Here is a 12,791-nt window from a genome sequence, read left to right as displayed (position 1 = left end):
TAAATTAGTTCAAGCATTGTGGGAATCAGTGTGGCAATTCCTCAAAGAGCTAAAAACAGAACTACCATTCGATTCAGCAATTCCACTACTGGGTATATACTTAAAGGAATGTAAGTCATTCTGTCATAAAGACAGATGCACGTGTATACTCATAGCAGCCCTATTTGTAATAGAAAAGACATGGAATCAACCTAATTGCCCACAGTGGAAGACTGGATAAAGAAAATGTGGTTAAATATACAGCATGGGATACCATGCAGCCATAAAAAAATTAATGAGATCATATTTTTTGCAGAAACCTGGATGGAACTGGAGGCCATTATCCTTAGCAAACTAATACAGGAACAGAAAAACAAACACCACATGCTCTCACTCATAAGTGGGAGCTAAATTATGAGAATATGTGGACACAAAAAGGCAAACAACAGACACTGGGGCCTATCAGAAGGTGGAGGCTGGGAGAAGGGAGAGGAGCAGAAAAAGTAACTATTGGCTACTAGACTTAGTATCTGGTTGAGGAAATAATTTGTACATCAACCCCCATGACGTGGGTTTACCTACATAACAAACCTGCACATGTAACTTCTGAACCTAAAAGAAAGCTTAAAAATTAACAAAATATAGCCTGCTATGCCAAAAAAGATGACATTTAACAATTACACTTTTATTGAAGAATATTCTGGATTCTATGAGTCATAAATTTAGACAGGAGCAGCAAGGGGTAATTTTTTTTCTGATTCACAAGATATTTGGAGCTAGCAGTGAAGAATTGCTGTTAAATAGTTAAATGGCTGGGGGTTGTAATTATTGGAAGACTTCTTCATTAATGTGTCTACTACAACACTGAGGCTGAGAAAACTCGAAGACTAGGCTGAGTGGACATCTCCATGCAGCCTCTCTATGCAGCTTCTCACTGCATGGTGAATAGATTCTGAGAGACACAATCCTGAGAGGGGACATTCAGAGAGTGGGCACTCCAAGAAATCAAAGCAAAAGTGGCATTGCTTCTTCTGAACTAGACTTGAAGATTTCACCATTTCTCTGCTGCTAAATTATTCTCGTTACAAGTAAATCACTAAATCCAGTCCACCTCTTGAGAGAATTGCAAGCTCTAGATGCCAGCTCTTAATGGGAGAATGGCAAATTAACATTGTAGAAGAGCATGTAGGCTAGGAGATACTGTTGTGATCCTCCTGGAAAATGCAATTTTCCAACTCCTTCAAAGACCACATTTAAATAAAAGCAAAGAAATTTAAAATTACGAATTGATATTGAATAAAGGCATGGAATTGAGAGCCATCATCTGAGGAAAGAAATACTAACAAATTTTGGGAAGAAAGAAACTGAATACAGGAGGGGTAGCAGATGGGGTAAAGTAGATAAAGCTACATCTAGCACAGTTGATCCTTGTGTAACATTGGTTTGAACTGTGCAGGTCCACCTATATATGGATGTTTTATTCAATAAACATATTTGAGGTTTGTAACAATTTGAAAAACTGATTGATAAACTATAAATAAAGCCTAGAAACGTCCAAAAAATTAAGAAAACGTTAGGTATGTCACGAATGCATAAAATATATGTAGATGCTAGTGTATTTTATCATTTACTACCATAAAATATATGCAAATTTATTGTAAAATTTATCAAAACATGCACATAAACAGCATACATATAATGTTTTCTAATGGGCAAAATATCTAAACAGGTAGTTCACAAATGAAGATGTATGAGTGGACAATAAACCCATAGAATGGTGCTCAAAATTTTTATCACCATGGAAATGCAAGTTAAAACTGCAATGGATAGGACTATATACCTACTGCAATGACTACAATTAAAACACCAACAATCCTATGTTGGCAAAGATAAGGAAGGGGGTACTAGAAATCTCACATATTGCTGGTGGGAATGTAAAATAGTAATAATTTTACAGAATTATTTGGAAATTTCTAATAAAGTTAGTCCTATACCTACCTTATGACAGCAATTTCACTCCTAAGTATTTACTTCAAAGAAATAAAAACATTTGTGCAAGTCTTTTACAAGAATGTTCATGGCAGTTTTAATTCACAGTACTCCAGAACTGGAAACAATCCAAGTATCTGTCAACAGAGATTTAGCAAACAACTTGTTGTGTAGTCATACAATGAAATATTACTTAGCAACAGACTGGAATGTGCTTCTAAAATATGCAATACATGAATGAATCTCAAATTTATGCTGAGCAAAAGAAGATAGGCAGAAGAGCACATACAGGACGATTCCACTTATATGAGGTACCAGAACAGGCAAAGTTCATCTATGGTGTTAGAAATCAGAAAAGTGGCTCCAGCTGGTGAGAGTAGGGCAGGAGTTGACTCTAGGAATTTGGAGACTGATGGACATACATATTCTGTAACTTGTTTTGGGTAGCATTGCATTGGTATACTCAATTGTTAAAACTCACCAAACTAAAACTCTGTATGTTTCACCTTGTATGAATTAGACTTCAATTGAAATAAATGAAGAAAAGCCACCTAATTTCCAACTAATAATAATACAAAAACATTTCTTAACAAGAAATGCCTTTGGAGAGTGCCTTTATATGAAAATGTCCACTGAGAACCTAGAACAATAGGTTCTAACCTCAGCCAAACTATCTTTTAAACAAATAAAGGCTCTTTTATATATGAAATGACTCCGAAATGTTTTTCTTTCCTATCATCATGGTGAGGAGTTAATTGAAAATATGCTCTACCAATTAAGAATAATTAAGAAAAAGAAAGAAAGACTTAGTATCTAAAAATATAAATCCAAAATGGGAAACTAATAAAAGCAAATTTCCAAAGTGATAGCTTTACAGAAGCATATAGAGCAATTTATACAGACTGAAGGATAATGAGAATCCCAAGAAGTGGGTGTCTGGAAAAAGTATAGATTCTTGAGACATGTGATTTAGAATAACCTAAGAAGATGATAAATATTAATTGTGTATGAAAAAATGAATGCAATTAATATTATAAGTCTTTAAGGAACACAGCCCCTATATGCCCAGATAAAGAAATCCAGAATGAAGACATTGGGTAAAAACGACTGCTGGGGATTATAGATTCTTTTAAAATATATACTGAACAGTAAATCATGTTAAACGTCATTTTAAATAAGTTTTTCTCTTGGTTTTGGATCATCTAGGATCTCATATTTCTATTGTTATAAAAACCCCTGAAATTCAGCAAATACTTGTTTCAAATCGATGTCATTTCCCTCTGTTTAACTCATGAAAAGGTAAATTTCATATCTTCTTATCAAAAATATTATTTTATGTAAAGTATGATCTATTGCTGTGAAAATGATTTCTCAGCCTATTTACCTAATCATGCCCCCTTCCTTATGTATATATACCTAGAGAGACCTTATATATATATATATCTTCCTTATATGGTACTAAAGAACTGCCTAAAATCATGCTTATCTAATGTTCATCATATGTCTCAGTGATGGGGTTTGGGTGAATTTTTTAAAAATTCTCATCTTCATACGTTTTTTAATGCTTGAATTTTTACAATGAGAATATATCATTTCTATAAAGACAATAAAGAAAGCTCTAATAAAGGAGTATTCACCAAAGCTGGAGAAATGTATAAGAGCTTAAGGCTACATTGGGTGCTGTCATTTAAGCATGGAAAATTCAGAAGCCAATTAGAAGCATGGGACTGGCTGCTCACCACATTCACTGCTATACCTCACAGGTTTGGCATTTGCCCTTGAGGCCATGACCCCCTCTCCCTCTGATTCCTAATGCCCATCCTTGGAGAGAACCGTCATGATGACAAAACACCACAGCCAATATACTTGGTGCAACAGAAATACCTGCTTAGTTGTTTCAATCTCAATTACAATAGAAGAGAGATACAACTGTAAACTATTTAGGAGCATAAGCATGAGGGCCTCCATCAGTTATCATCCTAACAATGATTAGATGAAGATAAGAATAAAGTTTTAGATAGTCACTTGGAAAAGCCAAGTCCAGGAAAAGATGAAAGAAGTGCAAATAGGAAGGGAAATGATGTCACAAACATTACGTGCTTATTTACTCATTACCTGAAGTACATTACTTCTTGGCTATCATTTTTTGAGAACCTGATGCTGTGCCTAGTGTTAGATGTGCCCAGTAAACAGGGTAAACTCGTTCCTTGCCCACTTGGCACTTCAAATTATTGGGCATGGGAGAGACTGATCATCCAAATAATTGAAAAATTGGAGTCAGTGCCTCAAAGAAAACAAACTGCTTATGATTAAAAACAATAATAATAACAGCGTGGTCAGGGAAGTTCTGTCTGGGAAGAGGTAATCATTAGAGATGAGAACTCCAGGGTGAGAAGTGAGCTGTGCACAAAGGGTGATGTTCAGGGCTTTCCTCGAGGAAAGTGCAAAGACTTCAAGGTGAGAAGGGATTTGGTGAATTCAGGGACCTGGGAGAGGGCCAGTGTGGCTGAACGGCTGTGAGGAAGGGGGCAAGTGACCCTTGAATCAATGACAGAAGACAACTCAGACTAGCAGTAGTACACGGAGTGAACTTCTGAGCTGCACCGTTCGAGAAACAGAGCTCAGATTTCATTTTAGATGTTATCATAGAGGGCATTTTCTCAAATCCTGCTGTGGTGGGTTGAATGGTACTTCTCTGAAAGACATGTCCTCTGCAACCTGTGAATGGACCTGATCTGGAAAAAGGGTCTTTGCAGACGTAACTAAGTTAAGGATCACAAGATGAGATAATCTGAAGTTAGAGCAAACCCCAATGCTATGTCAAGTATCCTTAGAAGGGAAGAATAGAACATATGGAGAAGGTCTTGCAAAGATGAAAACAGGTATGAGAGTGATGCTGCTACAAGCCAAGGAATGTCTGGAGCCCCCACGAGCTGAAAAAGGAAAGGAATGCTTCTCCCCTAGAGCCTTCAGAGGCAGTGTCATCCTGCTGACACTTTGATTTTAGACTTCTGGTATCCCAAACTGGGAAAGAATAAAGGTATACTGTTTTAAGCCACCCAGTTTGTGGTAATTTATTATGGGAACCCTAGAAAATTTAGACAGTTGCCAATGTTTCCATCTGTTTTTCTTTCTCAAATTATTTGTCTCTCAGAATGACTTGGAAACACAGGCGATAAGATGGAAAGAAAGGGATGACAAGTCTCCCTAGAAGTAAGAGGTCAGGCTGAACCCACCTATGCATCATGGTTGCTCTAGTATTGTGCAAAGGAAACAACCCAAGGCCACCTAGCCCTGGTTATAAAGCCTTCTTGCTCTGTGTGTTTCAAAGAGATACGGCGGTCTTTGCCTCCTGTAGATGCTTGGCCTTCTAACGATGCTCTCTTTTTAATGTTCTGTGATCCTGGTATTCTTTTTCAGTTATTATTTAAACAATTTACATTAAATCTCTCAGGAAAATGGTTTTTGCTTTTGTATTTGTTCTATTTTATACACCTTACCATCTTTGACTTTAGACTTTTAGATTTATCTCAGGAAGAAGTATTTCAGCTTCAGGATCTTAGAGCAGAGTTTTCAACCCCACTTCAACTGGAGTGGCATCTACCTCCCCAAAGGAACAGAAATCGCTTTTAATGCAACCATGAACCATTCTCTTTGAAATTTTCTCGTTCCTGTTCACTGGCTTGCAAGTACTCTGTGCTCTTCAGGGAGCCCATTAAAGAATACTTCTCTCTGCAGAAACACAAAAGGATCCTCAAGGCACATCTTCTTAGCTTCCCATGAAAGCCACAAGTTACTCAGGACAGAACTACCTTTGTAGAATTACAGGGAAGGGCTGGGTGGGCAGAAATCCCCCTCCTCTGGTGGTGACGGGAGTGGGTTTTGTCTGCGCAGGGGACTGTGTCTGCCTGCCTGGAAGAAGGAGTCTCATCCGGAATGGGGCTGCACACAGTCAAGGACAGAGTGAGTGAAGGACAACGATGAGCCAGGGAAAGAAGGGGAGGAACATCAGAAGTCGTAGCCTGGGGTATGAAGCCAGGACTCCAAGACACAGAGAATGAGAACAAGAAATATGAGACACATGCAGCAGAAAAGTTGCCACAGACAGAACACAGAAGAAGGCTGCTGCCTACAGCTTGAGTCTTCAGTGGCAACCCCTGTGTGATAGTGGTGAGCCAGCTAGACTCCAGGCATCAGAGCAGAAGACAAAAGAAGTCAAAAGTCCACATGTCCTTTTCACCAAGGCTATTGGCATGAGAGTGAAATGACAGTGGCTTGCCCATCTGCCTTCTCTGCATGTCAAACCTGCACCAGAAGAAATGTCAGTGCCTTAAATGGAATGGAAGCTTTAAGACAATGTAATAAAATGTAAACTCACCTAATTGTCCTCAGACATATTTGGACCAGTCTGTAGTTGGCAACACAGAGTGCCGTCAATCCAAACCTCATCACAGACAATATTCTCAAATTGTTTATTTTGATTTTACTACTTAAGTTCCTAAACTTTTCTGCCCATCAAAATTAGCTGGGAAAACTTCTTACATTATAGATACTTAAGCCTCAGCCTTATCTGAATTCTTGGGAGTAGGGCCTAGAAATATACATTTTAACAAATATTCCCCAGGTATTCTGATGCAGTATGTACAGTGGGGACTGGGTTTGGGGAACCTCTTCCCCTACTGGCATAGCTTTGGGAGTGAGACTATTTCATACCCATTCCCTGGCCTCATACACGGAAAATGGGAGACACAACAAATTCTTTTGGGCCTGAACTGAACTAGTAAATGCATATCAGAAGTTTGGCAGGATGCTGTGGTTGGGGGACACTTGCAGGAATAAATTACAGAGCCTAAGGCATAGTTAAGCTGAGCATCTAAATATACATAGGAAGTTGAAAGGCACACGCAAAGTGGAAGATAAAGAACTTTCCAAACAAGAAGCCTTTACAAAGGGCTGCAGAAAAAGGTGGATGGCTGGCAGCTGAGGGTGGGCCAGCGGAGAGATCCTGTTCTGTTCTTTCTCTCTGGGCACTAACATGCTTGAGGCTGACTTAGCCAGAAAGAGTTTCTGGCTGATTGTAGGAAGCATGCAATCTGTGACAGTGTCTTACTGCAGAATCTATTTTGTTTTTATTATTTACCTTTTGCCTTCAGCCCCATTTCTCTCCCTATTGCCCTCCTTTGCACTGACCTCTGACTTTCAGAGTCAGTTTCCTCTCTCTAAATCTCTATGGTCCTCTCCTGCAGATTCCAGTTCTACCATTAAGGGATAGGAGGAGAGGGGAGGTGAGCGTGAAAAGAGGACAAAGGGAAGAAAGAAAAGAAAAAAGTGAGGAAAAAAGAAAAGGAATGAAGGAAAGAAATTCAGCTTTACTGGGGCATCTCTTCTGTGCAATGTGCTTTCCTAGAGGGTATCTTGGCTAATCCTCGTGATAAGCTTGTGAGGTAGCAATTATTAGCACCAATTTATATATATATATACACACACACACACACACACACACACACACACACACACTGAGGTTGAGTAATGTCTTCCTTCATTTATGTTGCTATAAAGGAATACCTAAGGCTGGGTAATTTATTTTAAAAAAAGTTTATTTGGTGGATGGTTCTGCAGGCTGCACCAGCACCTGCATCTGGTGAAGATCTTGGCTGCTTCTAATCCTGACAGGAGGTGAAGGGGAGCCAGCATTTACAGAGATCACATGGCACAGGGGGAAGTAAGAGGGGTAGAGAGGTTCCAGGCTCTTTTTAACAACCACTTCTTGCAAGAACTAACAGAGCAAGAACTCACTCATTGCCTCAAGGATGGCACCAGCCCATTCATGAGGGAGCCACCGTGGTGACCCAAACACCTCCCATTAGGCCCCACCTCCAACACTGGGGATCAGATTTCAGCGTGACATCTGGAGGGTCAAATATTCAAATGATAGCAAGTAACTTGCCCAACATCACACAAGCCTTTTGCATCTACTGTGTAGGTGCCTGCTCAAGTGGTTTTTCCAGGTAGGCACAATTTTAGTGATTAACTCTGATTTTGTGGTAAGAAGTGAATTTGCATTTTCAGGTTACCAGTGGTAATTATTCAATACTAATGTTCCATTGTCTCAGAATGCAAGATTGTGGGAGGAACATTTTTAGGGGCAGTTCCCTGTTGGTAAATATATCCAAGGAAAATTTTGAAGGCTTATCTCTATTCAGAAGCAACTGTGAAGGAAAGAAAATTCCCAGTAGAGTTTAGACTTATTTTGTGGTTTGAGAGCTTCATGCTGGCTGAAGTCAGAGTTCCAGTGAAATTCCTCAGAGAGCAGAGTACACAAGGTTCCTACAATCTCAATCAACAATACTGAATGAACTCTGTTTAGAGAACGACATGTTTGTCTTCAAGAAAAAGTTTCGGTCTTCCAATTACCTAATATAAAATGGGAGCAGCAGGATCAGCCAAAATATTATTTGATGTTGAGTGCGGAATGACAAAGTAAACCACACAGCATCGCCCCTGAGAGCGAAAGTGATCAAACATAAGCTCACGCATCTTGTCCCTTGTTATCACTGCATGCACCATGCCCTCACTGTATTTCCACAGCATCCTGCCCAGACCTCCAAAAGAGTAAGAATCATGCCCACCCTAATCACTGCTTTACCTACCTGTCACATAGATTGAGCTCTCGCCATTATTTTTAACTTTTTTCTCTTTTATTAACAGTGATATAATGAACAAATGATCATGTGCTAATTGTGTCTTCACTTCTAAAGATGACACTACCAGGTTCAGCAGAGAAGGATTGCTCTGGACAGATTTCTCTTTGTTAGTGCAGGGCTATCCATGGGAAGTGGCTTCCCACCCAGGAATGACATTCTCCAACCCCTTTTCATCTAGATATGATCACAATAGTGTGAATAGTTATGTGAAGAGTAGGAAGTGGAATTATTGGGTGCCTCCCCCAGGGTCCCTTAAACTTTCTGTCCGTTGGATGCCAAAAATGATGAGGCCCTTGGCGGGGGCTCCCTGAATCCCAAATAAAGGAGACCTTCGTGTCAAAAAGTAATACCCACCTCAGGCCATTAGGTATGGAAGAAATAAATGTCTTTTGCATTTGAGATCATTTGTTGAAGAAGCCCAGCCTCCTAAAACTCGTAACAATAGGAACATGCATTACAGGTTCAATGTGTAAAAAACACTAATAAGGACTCCTCTCCACAGGACCCTGCCACCCTGCCGGAATTTTAGTTCACAACTCTGTACATCAATGTTAATTTGGCCTAGCTCAAAAGTTTTAACACTGGAAAGTGGTTTGAATTTCACCCAAGTGCATGAGAAAACCTTTAAAGGGTTTTAAGGAGGAAAGTGGCATGATGAGGTTTGCGTTTCAGAGTGACCACTAGGGCAAGACCAAAACCAAAGACTAGGTTGAATGCTGTCACTGGAATGTAGGGTCCTACCAATATAAACAGAAAGTGGGGGTGTATTCAAAACCAGTCCAGAGAAAGAAAAAGAGAAAAGGCCCTAAAGAAAGAGGGTGTGTAAACATGTGAGAGACAATACAGCCTGCTAAGGAGACTAGAAAATGTGTCTAAGGAAACATGAGGAAACCACAAGGATGTTTTGCGTGAGGAAGGGAGCCAAGGAAAGTGTCTTTCCAAGAGTGAGTTGAAAATAGAGTCAGTGCTGAAGGCCAAATAAGCCATGTATAAAAAGGTGCCTGTGGGATTCAACAAATGAGAGCCATGTGCATGGGGTGGCCAGAGAGGGGAAACAGGGACAGGAGTGGATGTTGCATGAGGATATGGAGACAGTGTATTTCAAAACCTTTTTCAGGGGGTTGGTTGTGAAAGGAGAAGTAGAACAGACAGAGGAAACATAGGTAGAAAGAATTATTGTGCTTATTTGTTTGTTCTTGTTTTTGCTTTTGATTTGAGTATGAGAGGATTGTTTCCATGTCATTGGGAAGGAACATGCAGGGAGGGGAGGTAGTAAGCAATGGGTAGGCTATGGACAGAGGAGGGAAATAGTGGTCGGCAGGCTCACTCTTTTATGATAAAAATGAGAAGTGAGAAAGAGGAAGTGAAAATGGAAGTAATTTATTTTGGGCAGATTAAATGTAAATGGATAATGGGAGCAAGGAATGTATGCTGTCTGCAGAAGAGAAAAGAAAAAGCATCTATTAAGCCTATTAGAATTTCTATCAGTTGAATGGAAAACAAAATGTCCCTACCTGAGGGTGACTCAGAGGAGGTATACACATGAAAATTATCTACGTAGAATTCAGAGTAAAATTCCAAGAAATTGCTTCACCCTCTAATCTAGTGGTTCAAAACATGGCGTTTGGAATCAGGGAAACAAAGTTTTGCATTCCAGTTTCATTTAGTAATAACTGCACAATCTTGTACAATTTGCATGCCCATTCTAAGACACCAATTCCTAATGCATGCTATGTGATTATACACAAAAACAATGACTATTTGGGGTAGCACATTACTAGTTCTCAAAGTACTTTCAACATAATCATCGGTATCTCTCTAAAGAGCTCATGAAGCTATGACCTTTATGTAACAAGCACAGAAAAGCAGGGATTACAGGTAGTGATGGAGAGACAAATGGGGTACTGTCCAAAAGTATCCAGGAAATGAACAGAGATTTAAACAATAAGAAAGTTGATGGCTAAGGAGGACAGATATGAGTAACTCTGTTTATCAGTTTTCACACAATATGCCCACATATTTATAAACCACCCACTTTTGCTACACAGAGCCAGACTTTTTTCTGTATCTACCTTGTTGAAGCTGATTGCAGTCAGCTCAAGGCCATGTCACATAAAGTATTGTTTATGTATTTTTCAAATTTTAGGGTTAGAGTTTTATCTGTAATAATATTTTATTACAGAATTGGCTTCCTGATACATTTCAACCACCACTTGTAACTTACATGGATCCCAAAATAAATAAATAAATAAAAATGGACAAAATGACAAGTACCAATATTACCACTATTGTCAAAATCCCTATTACTTCAGGAAATTTAAAAAATATTAATGCACAATGATAGCAATTGTAATTATCTACAGTGTATAATTATCAATACTCATTGATATTAACAGCTGAAAGCTGGAACTTTCTTTTTCATTAATAGAAGCACAGCAGTTTTTACATTAATATTAAAGATAAAATGTATGTGTGTTTTACCTACAAGCTAAAGCTTTGGAGCCCATTATACTTGTATGGCTAGGGCAAATTGTGTCAGAATACTCAGATGACCTGGAGACATGGGTGTGTAATTGAAATGGCTTCCTACAGTGCAGATAAAATCAATGACAAGAGATTCATGCTAGAATTTATCCCAGCAATTTTCCTAATTACGTAGATAAAGGAAAATCCTCAAGTGTTGATGTTTGAGGGGATGATAATGAGTCAAACCTCTTCTCCACCCCCACCTCTAGGTTAAGAAATCAGACAGCATAGAGAGATGGAGAATTCAAGGGCTTGATTACTGACAAAACTGATAGGAGAATGCAGCTTAGAGCTAGTGCCAAAGGAGCGTCCTGATCCATCTACTCCATTCAATGCTCCTCTGGAAACAGAAATTAAAATTGCCAACCTGATCACGAACATAGCAGGATGGCCTCACAGTTTCCCAACTAAGGCGGAAGGCTTACACATGGCAGAGGATGACAGACAGAATGTTCTAGGTGGAAGAGTGCCACACCTGGGATGTCTCAGTGCTCCTGCACATGACCTCTCTTTCTAGCAGAGTAGCCTGGACTTCTTACTTGACAGCTCAGAGGAAGCAGCAGGCATTGCCAGTCCTGAGAAAGGATAGCAGCAAAATCAGCACAACATCACTTCTGTTACAGCAAAGGGGTCTCGATCTAGACCCCAAGAAAAGGTTCTCTCTTGGGTAGAGTCTCACCCAAGAAAGAATTCAGGGCAAGTCCACAGATTAAAGTGAAAGCAAGTTTATTTAAAAAGTAAAGGAACAAAAGAATGGCTACTCCATAAGCAGAGCAGCCCTCAGGCATGCTGGCTAGCTACTTTTATGATTATTTTTTGATCATATGCTAAATAAGGGGTGGATTATTCATGAGATTTCCAGGAAACAAGTGAAGAATTTGCAGAACTGAGGGTTCTTGCCCTTTTTATAGTATAAAGGGTAACTTCTGGATGTTACCATGGCAGTTGTAAACTGTCATGGCCCTGGTGGGAGTGTGTTTTAGCATAATAATGCATCATAATTAGCGTGTCATGAGCAGCTAAGAAGACCAGATATCACTTTTCTGGTCATCTTGGTTTTGGTGGGTTTTGGCCAACTTCTTTGCTACATCCTATTTTACCAGCAGGGTCTTTATGACCTGTGTCTTGTGATACCAGTCCTACCAACTCCCTATCTAATCTTGTGAGTAAGAATGCTTAACCTCCTGGCAATGCAGCCCAGCAGGTCTCAGCCTCATTTTAACCAGTTCCTATTGAAGATGGAGTTGCTCTGGTTCAAACACCTCTAGCACTTCTATTGTATCCTACTGGCCCAAGCAATCAGGCCAACTCAGATCCAAGCTGGAGGAAGAATAGACTCCTTGGCTGAACCAAGGACTGGCATGTATGTACAGACAGGGAAGGAACTGAGGATAGGTAAACCGTCACATACTCCATGGGATATAAAGGTGCCTCACAGTTCCCTCTGCTTACCAATTTTGTGTTTACCTAATGTTGGACGTGTTTCCGTTAGTTAATATTGCTCTAGGCTCTGAGTGTGAAAAGAAAGAGAGCACTGGCATGCACAGCTTTAATAAAATTCTCCCCTGCTACAGATTCTCACTGCTCCTCAAC

The 12,791-nt window shown here is 39.6% G+C and overlaps 1 long non-coding RNA gene across 1 annotated transcript in view; it reads right to left on the bottom strand.

Annotated features, from left to right (window-relative positions):
- The window catches only part of LOC105534412, a 222,218-nt gene extending 210,445 nt beyond the window's left edge, over positions 1-11,773 (bottom strand). The window contains exon 1 of the long non-coding RNA XR_001005270.1: positions 11,624-11,773. This is a non-coding gene — a long non-coding RNA (uncharacterized LOC105534412). The remainder of the gene's footprint in view (positions 1-11,623) is intronic.
- Positions 11,774-12,791: the final 1,018 nt, after the last annotated feature.

This window comes from Mandrillus leucophaeus, unplaced genomic scaffold (genome assembly GCF_000951045.1).
Source record: "Mandrillus leucophaeus isolate KB7577 unplaced genomic scaffold, Mleu.le_1.0 Scaffold100, whole genome shotgun sequence".
In the NCBI taxonomy this organism is placed as follows: domain Eukaryota; kingdom Metazoa; phylum Chordata; class Mammalia; order Primates; family Cercopithecidae; genus Mandrillus; species Mandrillus leucophaeus.
This window is presented reverse-complemented; position numbering and strand designations above follow the sequence as displayed.